Raw genomic sequence first — 21883 nt, forward strand, 5'->3', positions numbered from 1 at the left:
TAACATTTTTCGTTCCATCGCTCTCTGTGCGGTCGTTAACTTGTTCTCGAGCTTCTTTGTTAACCTCCAAGTTTCTGTCCCATATATGTTAGCACCGGTATAGAATGCAGTAATTGTACACTTTTCTTTTCAACGACAGTGGTATAAGCTGCCAGTCAGGATTTGGCAATGCCGGCCATATGCACTCCAACCCAATTTCATTCTTTTGCAAATTTCCCTGTCATGATCGGGGTCCGCTGTGAGTAATTGACCTAGATAGACGCACACCTTTACAGACTGTATATGTACATGTGCTCTATATGTACTGCCAACTCTGGCTCTTTCGCGGAGGGGCTAGTAGCACTGGAGAAAACTTCAACTCCACTCTGCGGAAAAAGAGTACTGCAACAGGGATGCTTTATTATATTGCAGCTGCTTAACCGCAGTGGTGCTGATTTCACTCTATTGCAGCTGGTTGAGGCAATTTCGCCCCTGCATGTAAAATAGTATTGTAGCTGAAAGATTTCATAAATTACAAGTGCATCCAACTTTAAAGAATTGTATAATTATTTCTACGCACACAGCAATGCTCATTCCAAGCTCCCCAGTGAATTGTATAGCGTAAACAGTACTTGTATATAACGCAAAATTTACAATTTACGTGAACGTTTGAAAACTTCCTGCACTCCTAATAACTTATGATACGAAATACTGCTTACTCGCATAAAAATTCCCCTGTGAACTTCTGAATGTCGCGATAGCGTAATGTTTTTCGTGTCTTCTGACGCCCACCAGTCTGGTGCAGCTTCCCGCTGACGGCATGCGGACGACGTGGGAAAACATGTTTACACTCGAGTGTCATCCGGCATTGTCTGCGGGTGACTTTTGCCCCTTTAGGCCGAATCATTGCGCACGCTGACTTCTAGCGGACCCCGACGTCTCGAAGGCGCCTTTTAGGGGCAGTCAGTGGTTGGGGGTGTCCGAGAACGTGCCCCGGGAGGCCCGGCGTCTTCTTTCTTCGGAAGGATGGAGCGCTTTCTTGCGGCCGGCCGCAGAAAGGGGCGGTCGCCACCACTGCGGTTCCTGCCGCGGCCGCCACTACTGCAGAGGGCGCTCTTTCCCATGGACCGAGCCTCCGTGGGCGGGCGCCCCCTGTTGGGTGAGTGGGGCACCCAGGGCTCGACCGGGTGCCAAGGTGTCACAATGGCACGGCGTGGGCCGCCGCCACCGAAAAGGCAGATGTTACCTGTGAGGTCTTTGTGAGGCCGCCCCATTGCCCATTGTGGGAGCTTCTTCCTATTCACCACCGGACCGCTCCAGTCTGAACTAAGCGAGACACGACGAGCACGGAATTTATCGCGGGACGGCACAAACCCGCGCACACCCAGGTGGTCCAAGCGCGCTTGCAGTGTGCCGCACGATCTCTGGGTTAAAACCGTTCAGCACAGCGGAAACTTGGAACTGCAGCATCAGTCACGACAGAGTGAGAGGAGCACTCTAGTGCACTGCAACTTTTCGCGTCCACGTGGTCTGCTGCCAAACACCGTTCGTGCTCAGAAGGCACTGTCAAAAAATGCTCGCCGTTGACTCGGGTTGTTTTGTCTATAGGTTGGGAATAAGTTCGTCCCCTTCCTGGCGCAAACGAAACCCATTTGCATGCGATACATAGGCGACGCCGAAGCGCGCATTATATTATGCTGCGCACTGCTGGCCTCCTCGTGCACGCGTTGTAGCTTCAAAAGCACTGCGCCGTTTTAGAGAGACAAAACACCTCGGAGTTGTTCCGAGCCAGCGTCGACCTTTGAAATTCCCGCTCCCCGACACTATACCTCGGGGTGGCGGAGCAAAGCCGCGCTCGATGATCGCCTCCGCCACGCAGCAGGGGTTGCGTTAATGGCGTTAAATACGGTTGCCACACTGGGGTGCCCCGCAAAAAGCGCCGCGGTCCCATGGCGCGTTTTCAAATGTTTACGTCGGTACCGTTCCGACAGGAGCGCCATCTGTCGTGCTGGATCGTGCGGGCCATGTACCGCCTTTTGGCGGTTTTCAATGGTGCCTCCTCGTTTCCCGAACCCCGGTGCAAGAGACGTGACAATTAGGTTGTGTGTCATGTTAGGGACAGTGGCGGACCAATGTGATGCATCAGCAATAATCGCGTTATATAGACGTATGTCCTAAGGGAGAGAGGTGTATATACTGCTACCTCATATGCGACGTAAGAGAAATGTAACGGCAGGTTTGTATATTACCCAAGTGCCCGTCGTCTTCTCAACATTTTTATTTGTTTTTTTTTTTTTTTTTTTTCATCAAGCAGCGTCATGGGGGAAATTCTTGCACAGTGATGCAAGGCGTGGTTTAAGAGGAAATATGTCTTCTACAGCGGCACGCATGGCGCACGATTGTTGCACAACTCACGACAGAAAAAAAAAAAAACAAAAAAAAAAAAGAAACACGACGTTTCAGGGATTCTGCGTAATGAAAAGACGTCGCCCGTGGGCAAACATCCAGCTTTAGAAGGAAAACAGCGCAACTAAAGGGAAAAGAAAGGGACGCAGACACAGCGATTTATCTATTTTGCTTCCTTGTCCCATTATAGTCTGCGCATGATGTTTTCGTTATAAATATCATGTACCAACTGCTCCAACAGCAAATTCTCTTGCGATACCAACTTTTTTTTTCCTATCGCAAGAAAAAAAAAAGAAAGTATCCACCATGAGAATAGCAACATTGTGTAAAAGCTGAAACCAAAACTATGGTTGAGCGCGTAACGAACTGTCATTCAGCTCGGCCGACGTAGCAACTTTATTTTCACGATGAAATATAGCAATGTGTTACATAAATAGAATAGCAAAATTTTCTTTTAATGACATGGCATCTGGTAGAAATTTAGATTTTTTTTGCCTTTTATGAGGGTATCCTTTTCTCATCAGTGTTTTTTTCTTTAGTACCACAGACTATACATGACAAGTCATATAGTGCGATATAGATAACGTACAGATTAAACCTGTTAAATATGTTATCGATGTAATTGCCCCAGTGTTAACGCATATTTATAACCTATCACTCGCTAGTGGTGTTTTCCCACTTAAAATGCAAACTGCAAAAGTCTTAGCTTTATTCAAGAAAGGTGACAAAACAGCGATGTCCAACTACAGGCCATTATCTATACTCCCGATCTTTTTGAAAGCTTTAGAAAAAATAATTTTTAGCCGTGTATCTAACTTCCTTGAAACCAAAAACCTCCTCACTGACTCGCAATATGCCTTTCGCAAACACAGATCGACTCAGTTTGCGCTTCTTCAGCAGAAAGAATATATTTTGCAAAATTTTGAGGATCGCCAGCTTACTTTAGGAGTACTTATTGACTTTAGCAAGGCATTCGACTCCATCAGTCATGAACTATTATTAAATAAACTTATCTACTACGGTATCCGCGGTGTCGCCTTAAAATTATTTCAGTCGTACTTGCAGCACAGATGCCAATCAGTGTTCATTAACAACAAATCGTCTAAAATTTCTTGTGTTACGGCAGGTGTTCCCTAGGGCAGCATCCTTGGGCCTCTTCTGTTTAATATTTACGTCAATGATCTCGTTAATATTGATTCCGATGCCAAATTCATAATCTATGCCGACGACACTACTGTCCTGTTTGCGTCCAATAATGCTCCGGAGCTAGTATCAGTGGCTAACTCTTGTTTAGAAAAAATATATACCTGGTCTCTAGAAAATGGTCTCAAGATTAACGCTGATAAAAGAAAGGCAGTTTTATTTCAAACGAAGAATAAGAATATCTGTCTTTGCAGGGACGTGGTGTTAGGGCCTCGGGGTCTTTTTTGATGAAAATATGAGCTGGAGCGATCACACTAATTTTCTTGCAGGCAAACTCTCCCAAATTACTGGGCAGGTTTTCTCTCTTCGCTACATGCCTCGGAAGATTAAAATGTTAATTTATAATGCTTTATTTGCGAGCCACCTTCATTATTGCTGCCTTATTTGGGGCACCACATCTGTTACAAATACTAAACGTTTGCTTGTAATACAAAAGAAAATTGTTCGCGTAATTAGTGATATGCCCTTTGACTTCCCATCTGAACTCCTATTTAAAGAACTTCGCGTAATTAAAGTCAGTGATATGTTTAACTACCGCCTTGCTCTTGGATACCTAAATGAAACCAAACAGAACTTAAGCCTTGTTTCATCTCTGGCTCGATTAGAACACAGCATGCCATGTTAGAACACCAGGTCCCCGGAATACTGGCATGTGCCGCATGTGCGTTCAACTTATGGTAACCAGATGATTTGTTACACTCTCCCCACTTTGCCGAATAATCTCAGATCTGCGTCCATTGATGTACTTAATTGTTCTGGCAGAGAACTGTATAATTTCTACTGCCCCAAGAATTGTGTTTGACTTTATATGTAATCTTCTTTTTTGTTCAAGAGTTGTATGTATCTATATATCCATATTGTTCGTTTTTGCCAAATTGTTTGATGTGTGAAGCAAGTTTGTTTAAGTGTGATAAATGTGCTATATGCTCTCAATCTCTCTTTCCTTTCTCTCTTTTGTTTTTCTTTTTTCTCCTTTTTTTTCTCCCATCTGTTTCACCTGTTCTCTTCTTGCTGTCTGCTGCCTTCTGGCTATTAGGACTAGTCAAGTTGCTGTTCATAGCAACTTTTTTCCTAATGGCTTGGAACCTTGTACTACTTGTTTTCAAGCATAAAGGTATTATTATTATTATTATTATTATTATTATTATTATTATTATTATTATTATTATTATTATTATTATTATTATTATTATTATTATTATTATTCATTTATTGTTTAATGATTTTTCCCTGAGTGTCTTTTTTTTGGTTTGTAATGTATGCGTGCGCCAGCACTCAGACCTTAGGGTTGTTCCTGGGCACGTTAAATAAACGTGATTGATTGATTGATTGATTGATTGATTGATTGATTGATTATCCAAATTACGGTCTGCTAAGGGAAACCCGTTGACATTGCCAGAAAGGCAGGCCTTGAAACGGTTGAAGGAGAACGAAAAGATAGCAATTCTTCCTGCGGATAAAGGGAATGCAACCGTTGTTCTCGACCGCACTGACTACGTCTCAAAGATTGAGGACCTGCTTCAGGACGACGAAACGTATACATTGATAAAACGCGACCCAACTCGAAAAATCGAAGGTGAGCTGCAGAAACTTCTGTTCAATGTCTTCCAGTTCGTGCCACCTGAGAGCAAGCACCTTCATTATAAACTGCTATGTCATAACGGGTCTGCGCAGGCAATTTATGGCCTGCCGAAAGTGCACAAACCTGACGTGCCCCTGAGACCGATTGTCGACTTTACCCGTTCACCTCTTCACAGGCTTTCCGGCTACCTTCACAGTTTACTACGCCTGCTAGTTGGAAAAACTTCTACGTCTGTGAAAGACTCAAGCCATTTCGTTGAAAGGTTAAAAGAGTGTACAATCGACGAAGACCCAATCATGGTCTCATTTGACGTAAAATCTATGTTTACGTGCGTGCCTGTCGATTTTGCGATACAATGTTGCACAGAAGCACTGCGGAACGGGATCCCTCTTTGCCCTCTCGCACGCCTATTCACGTCGATGACTTATGTCGTCTGTTGGAATTCTGCCGCAAAAACACGTACTTTGTTTTCAATAAGCATTTCTACCGACAAGTCTTTGGGACCGCCATGGGGGCTTCTGTATCAGTCGTGTGCGCTTATCTAGCCCTGGAGGCCATCGAGGATGCCGCGTTGTCGTCGTTCTCCCCTGCTCCAAAATTCTTCGTCCGTTACGTTGACGACTGCTTTTGTGTTATTCGCCGCAGTGACGTCCAAAAGTTCTGGCCCACCTCAACTCTATCAAGCCCAGTATCCAGTTTCCATCCAGTATCAGTATCCAGGTCTGAGTACTGGCGCACGCATACATTACAAACCAAAAACAAAACACTCAGGGGAAAATAATTAAAAAATAAATGAATAAAAATAAAAACTGTGAAAAGAAGAGAGTACCGACAACAAAGCGCAAAGTAAATACGAAAGAAAAAGGAGAAGAAGGGCACTTGAACAATGCATGAAATCATAACACAAGGCAAAGCTCGGAAAAGAACGATGACAAGGAGTTACGAAAGATATCAAGTTCACGAAAGTAAGCGTTATAAAGATTCTGTATTCTGTGGACGGTTGAGTGTTCGGGATGACAGGCAGGAACATGGAAAGGTCTATGTTCTCTGGTGATCTTGCGTGGGATACGGAACATGACACAGCTGAGAAGTTCGAGACACGTGAGGTTACCGTGAAGGAGTTTAAAGAGAAATTATTATTATTATTATTATTATTATTATTATTATTATTATTATTATTATTATTATTATTATTATTATTATTATTATTATTATTATTATTATTATTATTATTATTATTATTATTCAGTTATGACTCAGTTAACCACCGTATTCTATATGCAGTAAACTGCATTATGGCCATCAAATTACTGCGACCCACTCGAGATCCAGCGACTCAACCACAGGATTTATCCTCCTCCCTTACAAAAAGCTCAGCACCTTTAGAGGCAGTAGCTCTCAGACTTATCCAAACAAACACATTCCCTAACCTAGACAGATACAGCAAAATATACCCACAAACATATCGCGGCATCTGCCCCTGGTGCGGCGACACACGCCCTATACACTCTTCCACGTCTCGTGGGGGTGCGGGGGCAAACCTCAACACTTAAAGACGCCTAGCACGTCATTTGAGCGGTGGGAGGTACAGCTGACCGGTGATAGCCTGGCGGGACACGAAGCTCTCGTCCAGCAAGTACGTCGAGCAGCCATGGCCAGTGGAGTCCTGGAGTGAGGACACCACCCACTCGTCCTCAAGATCAACGACCTCGATGGTCCAAATAAATGTTTTCTCTCTCTCTCTTGAATGATGTACACAGCACACTGCGGTACCTCACAGCAGGAGTGCCACAGGGTTCAGTGCTGTCAGCACTTTTATTTAACGTATACGTGTACAACTTGGGACAGGTAATTGGCACAAGCACTATTTTTCATTATGCGGATGACACGTTGCTTGTTTAATATGAAAGGGCTGTTGCTCTGCTTAAAATTGACGCACTAAATGTCATAGACTGGTGTAGAAGTAATAAAATAAGAGTTAATTTGCGAAAAACGCAATTAGTCTGTTTTAGAAATTCCTTAAAAGTTAATGATGCCACTTTGCCTGTCCTTTTGCATGGCTCCGATTGTTTCAATTGTGACTGTACACTGATTGAATATGTAGACAGTGTTATATATTTAGAAGTGCACTTTAACAATGCTTTATCATGGAACATTCATATGGCTTCAATTTGTGCAAAACTTCGACGAGCTGCGTGCTTACTTTACCGCGTCCGAAGCTATGCTCCTATTAAAATAAAGAAAATAATCGTTCATGCGCAAATTTTAATTATTCGCATATAAGATATGATATCTGCTGTTTCTTTAATTGCAGCAGCTTTTGGAAAGCCAAGGTAAGCAGGTTATTCAAAATATTCTAAAAAGTGCATGTAGCCTGCAACACAAACATTGATACGGATAACCTATTCATGCAGGTCTCGGGAAATGCCGAACTTTCAGTGTTTCTTTCTGTTGTTGTGCCGCGATATCTCTGGAACAAAAATTTTCGCGTACCTGCTGCTATAAAATACATGAATCTACGCAATCCCTCCAGATATGTTGTTCCTCGAACAAAAACTAATTATGGCAAAGGGCAAGGACAGTATTATATTCCGTATTTGTTTAATGAACTCCCCGCTTCAATACTGGGGAAACAAAGTTTATAGGGCTTAAAGAACACCTTAAAAAAAGAGATATAAAAAACATATTACTCGCATGAAACTAACTTTTAGTTGTGTCTGTGTGAGCGTTATGACAGGTTTAGACATTATACCTAAATCTATTTCGCGGTTTTCCTTCTGAACATCTGCTAATGCAGTGTATATTCATGTAACAGTGTGACGCGTTTTATCTGACGAAGACATGTAGCACCTTTTTCACTCTGTTTTGTGCGCTTCATGGTAATTTGTTTTGTACGTGTTATTTAAAATGGTGAAAAGCTTTAGTTTATATTTTGGAGCATTAGTTATGCTCGAGAACCTGTTAATGTGATTTTGCCACGACTGTCAAGTATCTGCCACACAAGCCCATGGAAGGCTTCGGCAGACCTCGCAAGAAATGCATGTATACCTATAATAACTCGCAATAGAGGCAATTATTATTATTATTATTATTATTATTATTATTATTATTATTATTATTATTATTATTATTATTATTATTATTATTATTATTATTATTATTATTATTATTATTCGTTGCCTGCGCGACGCGACAGTTGCACGTCGCGACAGCTCGTCGTTGCCTGCGCGACGAGCTGTCGCAACGTGCAACTGCCATGCCTGTGAAGACACCTGCCGACTCCGGAAAGTCATCCAGCCTTACTACTTCTACTCCTGCCTCAACGGAAGCTATTGTACCTGTGTTACGACGCACTGCTGAACGACGAGATGCTGTTTCCCCACGTGATTTCGCGTCGTCCACTGAAAAAGCACCCGAGACTACAGAAAAAAACAAGAGTCCTGCCTCGGTTGGAGCGCGAAAGACTTCCACATTATCTGTAGCTCAACGGCAGCATCGACCTAAGGCTATTTTTGTTTCTAAATTGAGCTCTGAAACAACCTCTTCCGACCTGACCAACCACTTAGAGGCCTTGAATATTTCTCCCCTCTCCTGCCGGCGACTTAGAACTAAATATCAATCGTATTCTTCTTTTCATGTAGCCGTTGACGAAGAAGCACTTAAGCGCTTGAACGACCCGTCAATGTGGCCAATGGGTTGCTTGTTCAAGCCGTTCCGTGGTGTGCTACACGATGACATGATCCATGCTACTGAAATAACAACCCCCAAGGATCAAAGTGGCGTGTAATTTGGACATTTTTTACCAGAACGCTCGCGGACTTCGCACCAAAGCACGTGAATTTTTTGGCAATGTGATCTCATCTTCTTTTCCTATTTTTGTTATTTCTGAAACTTGGCTGTGTGGTGACATTTCGTCTTCAGACTTCTTTCCACCGCACTACAACGTCTTCCGCAGTGATCGGGACTTCAGTGGATCTCAACAAAAAGGTGGTGGCGTGCTAATTGCAGTTGACAATTCACTGAGATGTGTACGGCGCATCGATATAGAAAGTGTACGGGAGTCGATATGGCTAGAAGTCAGCTTAGCCCGATGTGAAAAATTGTTGATTGGATCGTTCTATGTACAGCCGAATATTTCCCCTGTTTTGTATGATGAGGTCATCTCTTCCATTGAAAGTGTAATAACCTCCCATAGTAAGCACAAAGTAATTCTTCTTGGTGATTTTAATACACCAGGTATTGATTGGAACACACTTAGATATTCTCATTACAATCATTACACAGAGAAGAAATGCAGCCTGTTGTTGGACTTTCTGTCTTTCTGTTCCCTTCAACAGCATAACTTAGTCGCCAATTCCTGTGGCAACGTCTTAGATCTTTGCATCTCGAATGCTCAGGTTTTAGATGTCTCTCGTTCCGAAATTTTCCTTGTGCGTACCGATAAGTTTCATCCGCCACTAAAGATATCTGCCTCTGTGTCAGCACTGAGGCAGAGCTCCTCCAGGGGCGTAAATGAATCCCCACGCTTTGCTTTCAAGCGTGGTGATTATCTTGGTTTATATAATTCCTTGTCCACCACCGACTGGTCACTGGTTACCGACAAAAGCAATGTTAATGATCAAGTAGATCAGTTTACAGAGCTTGTTTTGAGCAGTATGCGCAAATACATTCCCCAGTACAGGCCTAGACGCTCTAGATATCCCCACTTGGTTTTCGTCTGAACTCATAATTGCCCTAAAGCATAAAGATCGCGCACACCGAAAATCCAGAATTCCGTTGCCTAATGAGTACAGGAGAAGAATTCCGCTTTTTTCGGGCTCTCTGTAAACGTCTCTATAAGCGGGATCAAGATTCATATATGGCATTCTTGGAAAATAGCGCCTTCCGACCGGCCGGCAGAGTTTTGGAATTATATACGTAAGCGCTTCCAATAAACATGGAGAGGGTTTTCGCTTACTTGACTCTAGAGGAGCAGAAGTCCAAGCAGTCGCGGATTGTTTTGCAGCCCATTTCTCTTCCTTATATAAAGATGCAGGTTTCAACGCTGGTGTCAGTCAGCAGCACACGACGGTTCCTACATCTAGTGCGGTGTTGTTTGATGAAGAGCTTGTCCACGAATGCCTTAAGCGCTTGAAGCCTTCCCTATCCTCGGCCCTGACGGCATCCCCTCCGCAATTCTAAAAGCTTACAGGCAGTATATTTGCTTCAGTATTGACATCTATATTTAATAACTCGTTGACTACTTCCACTTTCCCTCACATGTGGAAAACTGCTCGTGTTTTTCCTGTATTTAAGTCTGGATGTAAATCAGATGTCTTGAATTATCGCCCAATTTCTCTTCTCTGTGCTATGTCCAAGATTTTTGAGCTTGCTCTTCACAACATATTGTCTTTTACTGTGAAGAACTCGCTCATTCCGAATCAGCATGGATTTCTCACCGGCCGCTCCACTATCACAAATCTCGCAAGTTTCATGACACAGATCTCCACGCCGGTACTTCAAAGGGGGCAAGTTGACATCATTTACTGTGATCTCAGCAAGGCTTTTGATGTAGTCAGCCACTCGCTGCTTCTGATCAAGCTTACGCACTTTGATGTTGACTCGTCAGTTATGAATCTCTTGCGCAGTTATCTTCTTGGTAGATCCTGTTATGTTAACGTCAATGGCCAAACGTCTTCTTCTTCCATGGCAACTAGCGGCGTCCCTCAAGGATCAGTATTAGGACCACTCCTTTTTAAAATTTTTATTAATGACGTTCTGTCTGTTATTCGGAACTCTTCTTTCCTTCTATATGCCGATGACATCAAGATTTTAAAGAAAATTCACCCTGTTGATGACTGTCGCGCCCTGCAGTCTGACCTGTTTTCCTTTTCTAAATGGTGCAAGGATAATAACCTTACCTTGAATGCTGCTAAGACCAAAGTCACGACTTTCACACGCAAAACAGCAAGTATTTCTTTTTCTTATTCTGTAGATTCTGTGCCGTTGTGTAAGGTCTGCGAGATCAATGATCTTGGTGTACTTTTTGATGGAACCTTACACTTTTCGGCTCACCACTAAACGTGTTGCATTGCGGGGTATGCGCTCTCTTGGTTCTGTATGCAAACTATCGAGGGAATTCAAGTCTCCAACACCGTTCCGCAAATTATACACAACCATCTGTCTTCCTCAACTCGAATATGCGTCGGTCGTCTGGAATGGCTCTTCTAGATCCAACAGTGACATTATAGATCGTGTCCAGAAAAAGTTCCTAAGCATCATGACAATCACCGCTTTGCAAACCTTGACATTGCACCCTGTACTAGCACTGTTGGATTGTTGTCATTGCCCTCACTTCGCGACCGACGTAATCGCGCTGACCTTCTGTTTCTCTTCAAACTCCTTCACGGTAACCTCACGTGTCCCGAATTTCTCAGCTGTGTCATGTTTCGTATCCCACGCAAGATCACCAGAGAACATAGACCTTTCCATGTTCCTGCCTGTCATCACGAACACTCAACCGTCCACAGGATACAGAGTCTTTATAACGCTTATACTTTCGTGGTCTTGATCTTTCATAACTCCTTGTCATCGTTCTTTTCCGAGCTTTGCCGTGTGTTATGATTTCATGCATTGTTCAAGTGCCCTTCTCCTCCTTTTTCTTTTGTATTTACTTTGCGCTTTGTTGTAGGTGCTCTCTTCTTTTCACAATTTTTGTTTTTATTCATTTATTTTTTAATGATTTTTCCCTGGGTGTTTTGTTTTTGGTTTGTAATGTATGCGTGCGCCAGCACTCAGACCTTTGGGTTGTTCCTGGGCACGTTAAATAAAGATGATTAAATTGTTTAAATATACTTTATGAAAATGTTCGCTGTCTTTGCAGAGTTTCTAAAACCATCTCTATCCTTGTATAACGTAGACAATCAGCCAGAACATTTCCAGCACGCATACGTATGAAACTTGATTACAAGGAAACAATATTTAATTGTGGTGGATGTGAAAGGCCTACCGTTTGCTCCGCGCTGCATCTTCGCTGCAGTACAATGCGCTATGCAGTGAAGAAGAAATACAATGCGACTGAGGGAGCCGGAGAGGGTACCCGATTTTATTGGAAGAAAATCAGTGCAGTTAAGCTTCATGATATCAATTTAAGTGCGTCACATAAAATGCACCATCCTGGGTATTCAAAAAAAAATTGGAAGAAAAATCCTCAGTGCAGAATTTATGGCTAAATACAAACAAATGAAATTAGAATTCAGTTTTCGCATGCGCTTCGCTCTGGTTTTATTCCGACATAATATTCAGCCTATTGCTACGTTCGTACTGCAACCGAAGAGGTCTACCTTAGGAGCTCCTTTTTTAATACCGGGAGAAATCGTACTGCTTGACATTTACTGCACGGAATTTGATGAGGTTGGTCGCATTGAAAAGAAAAAAAATTAAGATCTACCGACTGTGAGATGCAGATTTTAACTGATTCCCTAAATTTTTCTGAAAATTCTTGAAAATTGCAAAAATAAAAATAGAAATCTCTAGTATAAGTGTACAATTAGCTCCGTAACTGATCAATATAAAACGATATTGCAATTCCGCAAACTCCATTTATTACTATATCTAAAATGAATACAATTGATTATTATTTTATTTATTTGTTTAGTACATACTACAGACCTTTCAGTCTGCAGTAGAATACATACAAACAAAAGGAGTACAAATTAGGAGTCGCGTTAATGGCGTTGCATAGCCTGCATGCTGCGAAATACACCTCTGGTTTGCAAAAACCTCGTAACCATTGTAACACTTTCATCAGGTAAACTGAAAGCTCATATAACATAGTTGCCCAATTCAGATGCTCTAATATGTACAATTCACAAAACTGCGATATATATTTTTGATCCAGCGTTACCGGTTTGTAAATTTCGTGCTTCAGCCTTATTTTTTTTTAAGTTGGCGATATTCGGCAATCTTTGCAAACATTCGAGGCCCCAGATCAAGATTCGGCTTTCCGTCTTAATTTTCCCAGTTTCATTCGAATTGGTTCAGTGGTTGTCTAGCAAAAGCGTTTCTGCGTCTTACATGCATTTGAATAGACAGGTTGGAGTTAACTCTGAGATAAAGCTACTGAAAAGGTGGTAAAGCTTTACTTTTAGTACCTCTAATATATACTATATATTAATACACTATGCAGAACACGGCCGGAAAGAAAGCGAGCTCTCGCCAAGAAGCGACTGCAAGATCTCAGACACTTTAAGTGAGCCAGAACAAGTTCTGTATATTCAGGCAGTTGACACAAGCTTTATAATTTCCTTATTGCACTCGTATGCTTCTTGCATGCAGCGTGAAATCGAAGCAGCAGTCAAGCAGCGAAAGTCATTGACGAGAATACAATCGTTTACACAATGTGCCCGAGTATTACGTTATATTGAGCTACATAAATAAAAACGAGTGGAGCTCGACCTATGGTGCATTAAAATTATTAATTCGTTTCAACAAACCTTACTTCATTTTCTGTTTTTGAGCGTACGGTGGGCGACATGTTAGTCTAAGTGAGCTTGCATGTATATTATTATGAAATAATAATAATAATAATAATAATAATAATAATAATAATAATAATAATAATAATAATAATAATAATAATAATAATAATAATAATAATAATAATAATAATAATAATAATAATAAAAATAATAATAATAATAATGTTTATTCACAAAAAAATACAGAGCAACACAATCAGGCCGGTCTAAGCCTCAATTGGCTTGTAGGACCGTGCCATGAACATAATACAAACGGTAAATAAAAAGATGTTGATGAGACAGAAAGACAAAGAAAAAAAATGACCAGAAAAAAATAAGATAACATTTGGTTATTCTACGTGAAACAGAAGTTGAAGCAGTGAAAATTATGATGACAAAGCGTTGTGGAAGTTAGTTTCACCATGACTCCTTCAATAGTTCTTTCAGCATGCTTTTTGAAGTAGCGTTAAAAATTTCATTCGGTAACTTGTTAAAAATATCCGGCACATATGCACAGCGTCTGGCCGCACCATACTTTGTGGATGAACGAGGAACCATATAGCGGACGTGTTTACGAAGTTCCCTTGTGGAGGTATTTTTTTGTTTGAAAGCGGAAGTCCAAAAGTGTTTTATGACAACTGTTTCAACGAGCAAAGAATGAAAATTAGGCAGACCAAGTTCACGGAAGATGTTTGCAGCTGTTACTGTTTGGGAATTGTAGGCAACATTTATAAGAATATTTTTTATAATCCTGTCTACCCTGCATCTCCAACGATCCGAACAGAATCCGAAGACCGTAATACCATATCTCAATACACTATAACCCAATGCATGCACAATAAATTTTTTTACAGAGAGAGGCGCAATACTTTTCATATTAAACATCAGCCAAGCGACTGACCTCAGTTTTGAACAAATGAGTGATAAGTGATGTTGCCATGATAAGTTGCTATCGAAAAATATTTCAAGATATTTAACACAATCTACGTATGGAATAGGAGTACACTTACAAGGAACACAGTTAGACTTATGTAAGTAGAGAGGCAAGTTAATCACAGTAGTCTTGAGTGGAGAGCGAAAACATACCAGTTGCGTTTTTTGGGCATTGACAGCCATTCTATTGTTACTGAACCAAAGCATCGCATTGTACACGTCATTTTGCAACATTTCAGTTGACATTTTGTAAGATAGATGTTTTGCTAGTAACACAGTGTCGTCAGCATACTGGAACACAGAACATTTGGAAATGTTCTGTGTAAAAATAATAATAATCAATCAATCAATCAATCAATCAATCAATCAATCATGTTTATTTAACGTGCCCAGGAACAACCCTAAGGTGTGAGTGCTGGCGCACACATACATTACAAACCAAAAGCAAAACACTCAGGGGAAATAATTAAAAAATAAATGAATAAAAATAAAAACTGTGAAAAGAGAGTACCGACAACAAAGCGCAAAGTAAATACAAAAGAAAAAGGAGGAGAAGGGCACTTGAACAATGCATGAAATCATAACAAAAGGCAAAGCTCGGAAAAGAACGATGACAAGGAGTTATGAAAGATATCAAGTTCACGAAAGTAAGCGTTATAAAGATTCTGTATTCTGTGGACGGTTGAGTGTTCGTGATGACAGGCAGGAACATGGAAAGGTCTATGTTCTCTGGTGATCTTGCGTGGGATACGGAACATGACACAGCTGAGAAGTTCGGGACACGTGAGGTTACCGTGAACGAGTTTAAAGAGAAATTATTATTATTATTATTATTATTATTATTATTATTATTATTATTATTATTATTATTATTATTATTATTATTATTATTATTATTATTATTATTATTATTATTATTATTATTATTATTATTATTATTATTCAGTTATGACTCAGTTAACCACCGTATTCTATATGCAGTAAACTTTACAATTATGGCCATCAAATTACTGCGACCCACTCGAGATCCAGCGACTCAACCACAGGATTTATCCTCCTCCCTTACAAAAAGCTCAGCACCTTTAGAGGCAGTAGCTCTCAGACTTATCCAAACAAACACATTCCCAAACCTAGACAGATACAGCAAAATATACCCACAAACATATCGCGGCATCTGCCCCTGGTGCGGCGACACGCGCCCTACACTCTTCCACGTCTCGTGGGGGTGCGGGGGCAAACCTAAACACTTAAAGACGCCTAGCACGTCATTTGAGCGGTGGGAGGTACAGCTGACCGGTGATAGCCTGGCGGGACTCGAAGCTCTCGTCCAGGAAGTTCGTCGAGCAGCCATGGCCAGTGGAGTCCTGGAGTGAGGACACCACCCACTCGTACTCAAGATCAACGACCTCGATGGTCCAAATAAATGTTTTCTCTCTCTCTCTTGAATGATGTACACAGCACACTGCGGTACCTCACAGCAGGAGTGCCACAGAGTTCAGTGCTGTCAGCACTTTTATTTAACGTATACGTGTACGACTTGGGACAGGTAATTGGCCCAAGCACTATTTTTCAATATGCGGATGACACGTTGCTTGTTTAATATGAAAGGGCTGTTGCTCTGCTTAAACTTGACGCATTAAATGTCATAGACTGGTGTAGAAGTAATCAAATAAGAGTTAATTTGCGAAAAACGCAATTATTCTGTTTTAGAAATTCCTTAAAAGTTAATGATGCCGCTTTGCCTGTCCTTTTGCATGGCTCCGATTGTTTCAATTGTGACTGTACACTCATTGAATATGTAGACAGTGTTAAATATTTAGAAGTGCACTTTAACAATGCTTTATCATGGAACATTCATATGGCTTCAATTTGTGCAAAACTTCGACGAGCTCGGGCTGCCGCGTTCATGCGGCAGCCCGAGGCCTAACCCTCCAGGCACCGGTGGAAGACCAGTCCAACCCAGACAAGGTGGAAACGATACCGCTTACATACACGCATATACTACAACACCACAGACTATCCCGTAGAACATTCCCCCCACCACACGTGAAGCTAAACCATGCAGATGCAGCCGCTTGGCGTCAGCTCCAAACTAATACGTTCTCCAGCCTTGCTCTCCGCCACACTTTTTACCCTAGCCAGTACCCCGACAAATGTCCTTTCTGTGGTGGTCACCCAAACCTCTACCATTCTACGTGGGAATGCTCCAAACCACCCGGCTTACCTAGAATACCCAACCCCTCCCCATCCCAGTGGGAAGCCGCTCTTTCCAGCACAGCCTTCGACGACCAGCGATGCCTGATCGACCGGGCCAGCCGGATAGCAGCAGCAAATGGGGCCCTGGACTGAGGGCTCCACCCTCTGGGACTTCGTTCTTAAAACATAAAATAAAGTTTTCTACTACTACTACTCGACGAGCTGCTTGCTTACTTTACCGCGTCCGAAGCTATGCTCCTATTAAAATAAAGAAAATGATCGTTCATGCGCTAGCTTATTCGCATATAAGATATGATATCTGCTGTTTCTTTAACTGCAGCAGCTTTTGGAAAGCCAAGGTAATCAGGTTATTACAAAATATTCTAAAAGTGCATGTAGCCTGCAACACAAACATTGATACGGATAACCTTTTCAGGTCTCGGGAAATGCCGAACTTTGATTCAGTGTTTCTTTCTGTTGTTGTGCCGCGATATTTCTGGAACAAAAATTTTCGCGTACCTGCTGCTATAAAACACATGAATCTACGCAATCCCTCCAGATATGTTGTTCCTCGAACAAAAACTAATTATGGCAAAGGGCAAGGACAGTATTATATTCCGTATTTGTTTAATGAACTCCCCGCTTCAATACTGGGGAAACAAAGTTTATAGGGCTTAAAGAACGCCTTAAAAAAAGAGATATAAAAAAACATATTACTCGCATGAAACTAACTTTTAGTTGTGTCTGTGTGAGCGTTATGACTGGTTTAGACATTATACCTATATCTATTTCGCGGTCTTCCTTTTGACCATCTGCTAATGCAGTGTATATTCATATAACAGTGTGACGCGTTTTATCTGACGAAGACATGTAGCACCTTTTTCACTCTGTTTTGTGCGCTTCATGGTAATTTGTTTTGTACGTGTTATTGAAAATGGTGAAAAGCTTTAGTTTATATTTTGGAGCATTAGTTATGCTCGAGAACCTGTTAATGTGATTTTGCCACGACTGTCAAGTATCTGCCACACAAGCCCATGGAAGGCTTCGGCAGACCTCGCAAAGAAATGCATGTATACCTATAATAACTCGCAATAGAGGCTATTATTATTATTATTATTATTATTATTATTATTATTATTATTATTATTATTATTATTATTATTATTATTATTATTATTATTATTATTATTATTGCAGTGTTGAATTATTATCATTGCCCTTACTTCGCTGCCGACGTAACAGCTCTGACCTTCTGCTTCTTTTCAAACTTCTTCACGGTATATACCCTCACCAACTCTGAACGCCTCAGTTGTATCATGTTTCGAATTCCGCGCAAGATCACCAGATAACATAGACCTTTCCATGTTTACTGCCTATCATCCCCAACACTCAGCCGTCCACAGAATGCAGAGCCTTTATAACGTTTATTTCGTGATCTTGATATTTTTCATAACTCGCTGTCATCGTTCTTTTCCGACCTTTGACTTATGTCATAGTTTCACGCATTGTTAGACTGCCCTTTCTCCTCCTTTTTGCTTTGTATTTACCTTGCGCTTTGTTGTAGGTACTCTCTTCTTTTCACAATTGTTGTCTTTATTTTTTTTTTTAGATTGTATTCCTCTGCGGTGTTCTTGTTTTTGGTTTTTAATGTATGTGTGCGCCAGCACTCATACCTTATGGTTGTTCCTGAGCACGTTAAATGTGTACGTGTATACAATGTACACCGCGCATTGGACCAACATTGTCCGGTGTAGGCCCAATCTATACTTTAACAACTGTCCTATATGCCAGTCGTGTATACATCCGATGGTGAGGGTGTGCAAAGGGACGCATTGTATGCCGAGATGCAGGCGAATGTTCCAGGAAAGTAAAACAATGTATACATAGCACTAAGCAGTGCGATGCATTATTTCCCAACTTCGTCCCTGCATGGTTGCATGCCATTGGTGTTCCTGTATAACGTGTGAAACTAAAGTGAATTCTCTGTATACGCACAACATCCCTTGTGATCGAATGTGTAAGCGGTGAGAAGAGAAATTGTGCAGAAAACATGGATAAAAATATGGTTTTATATAAATGCGACCTTATTTATACATGGCGGCGCCACATTCCGTGCGAGCAGACTATATATTTGTCATATACTTTGCAAGGCGTGAATTATCTTTACACGGGAAACTGTAACTCTAATATCGATATACGCGGCCAAGGTTTTAAAATATTTGACTGCAAAGACTGTTAATTGTTCGCAGTGGCGCACAGCGAAGAAGTTGTAAACGTTGCAAACTTGCATGCGGTCCTTTTGAGACATGATGGCGGTGGTATCCTCACTTTATACCCTGAAGATTTGGCGTCGGGAGTGTTGTTGTTGTTTCCTGTCAAATATGCATGTGACTCCTATATATACCCACTATATGAAGGATTGGCCAAGAAATGGATACGCGGAGCGCAGCGGTGCCAATTCGTATCGTTGGCGCTTAATAGAAGAATATTATTAAATATAGATGTCAATACTGGGGCAAATATACTGCCGTACGCTTTTAGAATTGCAGAGGGGATGCCATCAGGGCCGCATGATATATATATGAAAGGCTTCAAGCGTTTATGGTATTCGCTGATGAGCTTTTCATCAAAAAACACAGCACTAACCATCGTGTGCTGCTGATTGACACCAGCGTTGAAACCTGAAGGTTTATTTAATAAGGAAGAGAAATGGGCAGCAGAACAATCCGTGACTGCTTATCCTCTCTCTCTCTCTCTCTCTCTCTCTCTCTCTCTCTCTATATATATATATATATATATATATATATATATTATATATAGAGAGAGAGAGAGAGAGAGAGAGAGAGTCGAGCAGGCGAAAACGCGATTAATAGAGCGCTTGCGGATATATATACTTTCAAAATTCCGCCGGCTGGTCGGAGGCGCTCTTTTCCGTGAATGCAGTATATGAGTCTTGATCCCTCTTAGGCGTTTGCAGAGAGTCCCAAAAAAGCGGAATTCTTCTTTCCACTCATTAGGCATGCACAGGACTTTTGGACTTACGGTGCGCGCTATCGTTATACTTTAGGGCAGTTATAAGTTCAGATGAGAACCTATAATATTATGGGGGCAAATGTAACGAAAAAGAAGTGCCGGTTAGCTGCAGGTGCATCTCCGGCGTATGAAATACGACGAAGAAGAAGTGCCGGTCAGTCAGGCGCATCAACAGCGCTTTTACGCACGGGGCTTGTCCTGACTGCTCGCATGGGTTCTGACTGCCACACCGAGTTCGACCTCTACCACCGAATTTACCCCGATGCATACTCCCCACTCTGCAAAGCCTGCGAGGCCCGCGCTGACCTCGATCACATCATCTGGGCATAAGCTACACCCACCAACACTCATCGCACTAACACTACACACATCATAACTACGGCCGAGCAGTGGGAGACTTTGCTGCTCAGCTTGGACCCAGAAGAGCAGCTCTGGGCCGTCCGGATGGCCGAAGACGCCGCCAGAAAGCAAGGGCTGGCCGCCGTCTGAGGAAGGGGAGGCCTGGGGGTTAGTCTCCCAACCCCGGCCGCCCCCAGACCCCATCATGGACACAATAAAGTTTTCTCTCTCTCAATCCTGTCAATAAACACCTTGACAACAACAACAACAACAACAACAACAACAACAACAACAACAACAACAACAACAACAACAACAACAACAACAACAACAACAACAACAACAACAACAACAACAACAACAACAACAACAACAACAACAACAACAACAACAACAATAATAATAATAATAATAATAAGTTAATTCGCGTCAAAAGCACATACATGATGCTGGAGACCATGCGGAAAAAGCTGCCCACATAGCTTGACGTACAGGTCCCTACAAAATAGCGGATGCAGAGCTACGTGATGCCAAATACATAAATCGCAGTGAGCTTACAGAAAGTTCTTAACAATGCGAAAGAACATATTCAGTCGGGATAGTTTTAGGGAAAAAAGACAGTTTACATTCCGGCAACGAAAAAAAAAAAATGTTTAACAAAACTACATCTACAGACAGTTGCAGTGGGAAGAAACAAAGATATTAAGGGGGTTTGAAATGAATGCGTAATTCTTTGAAAGTTAGGCTCTCTAAAGTAAGCTTGTTTCTGTGTAATGTATTTGGTAGTCTGGGTAACTTGTTTTGTAACGTTTGTTGGCCGTATGTTGCTCTGTACGTTCGCACTTTCCAAGGTTCATTATTTCTTGTGGGATATACACGGATATCTTTTCTGCCAGATAAGCCAGCTGCCGCAGAAAGGTACTCCTTGTGCTCAGCCTTGACCCATTTCTGCGCTCGGTACTGACAGACCCTTACGTGCGCGGTCTCCACTGCCTGGTAGCGGTGTTGTGAAGGTGACAGCCTTCGCCGATAACATCACGTTGTATATCTCTGTTCGACCCCCACCAAAGGTCGAAGGTTCGTAGCCTTTTTGTACATTTCCTGTCGCCGACGCGTTTTCGCTCAAGGTCGACTGACTACATATACGGCTTTCGCCTTAATAAGGGACGGGGAAGCAGAAGTCACGTGCTTGCTCAAAAAGAAGGCACCTGCGAATCTCCGCTGCCTGTGCCCCGTGAGGGTCTCAAAATGACGTACGAGCTGCGGCTCCGGAATGAGCCTTGTTGCGCACTGAAGGGAGTGCGCACCAAGCAGGCGTTCTTTATTCTCGGTGGCGCTCGATGTCTTGCCGTTCTCTCAGGCGCAACATTTGTGCGGCTCCGAAATCCGTGGGAATAAAAGCACACTTGAAAGCAGGCGCTCCTTCGCGCGATGCCTCGTGGCAGCGTCAAAGTGAGCAAGGAATGTCGAGCGGAGGGATTCGCGCGGCCTGTGTCAACGGCGTGATCAATCCGCAAGGTCTCTATTATTATCTCCGGCAGGGCCCCTCGTCCCGGCGACCGGAGCGAGTCGCTCTGGGACGCCTCGAGGGGGACCGCGAATCACGGCGCGGCGGAGAGGGCGCCTCTCTCGCCGCCGAGCCCACCCGCAAGTGGGCGGGGCCTCCCACTCAAACGGGCGCAGCCTCCGCTGCGGTAGGCGGGACTACCGACAT

At 42.3% G+C, this 21883-nt stretch overlaps 1 protein-coding gene across 1 annotated transcript in view; it reads left to right on the forward strand.

The window, feature by feature from the left end:
• LOC119456469 (ubiquitin-60S ribosomal protein L40) overlaps nucleotides 1–21883 on the forward strand; it is a 578246-nt gene that overhangs the window by 151903 nt on the left and 404460 nt on the right. The window lies entirely within an intron of this gene.

This window comes from Dermacentor silvarum, chromosome 6 (assembly GCF_013339745.2).
Source record: "Dermacentor silvarum isolate Dsil-2018 chromosome 6, BIME_Dsil_1.4, whole genome shotgun sequence".
NCBI lineage: Eukaryota > Metazoa > Arthropoda > Arachnida > Ixodida > Ixodidae > Dermacentor > Dermacentor silvarum.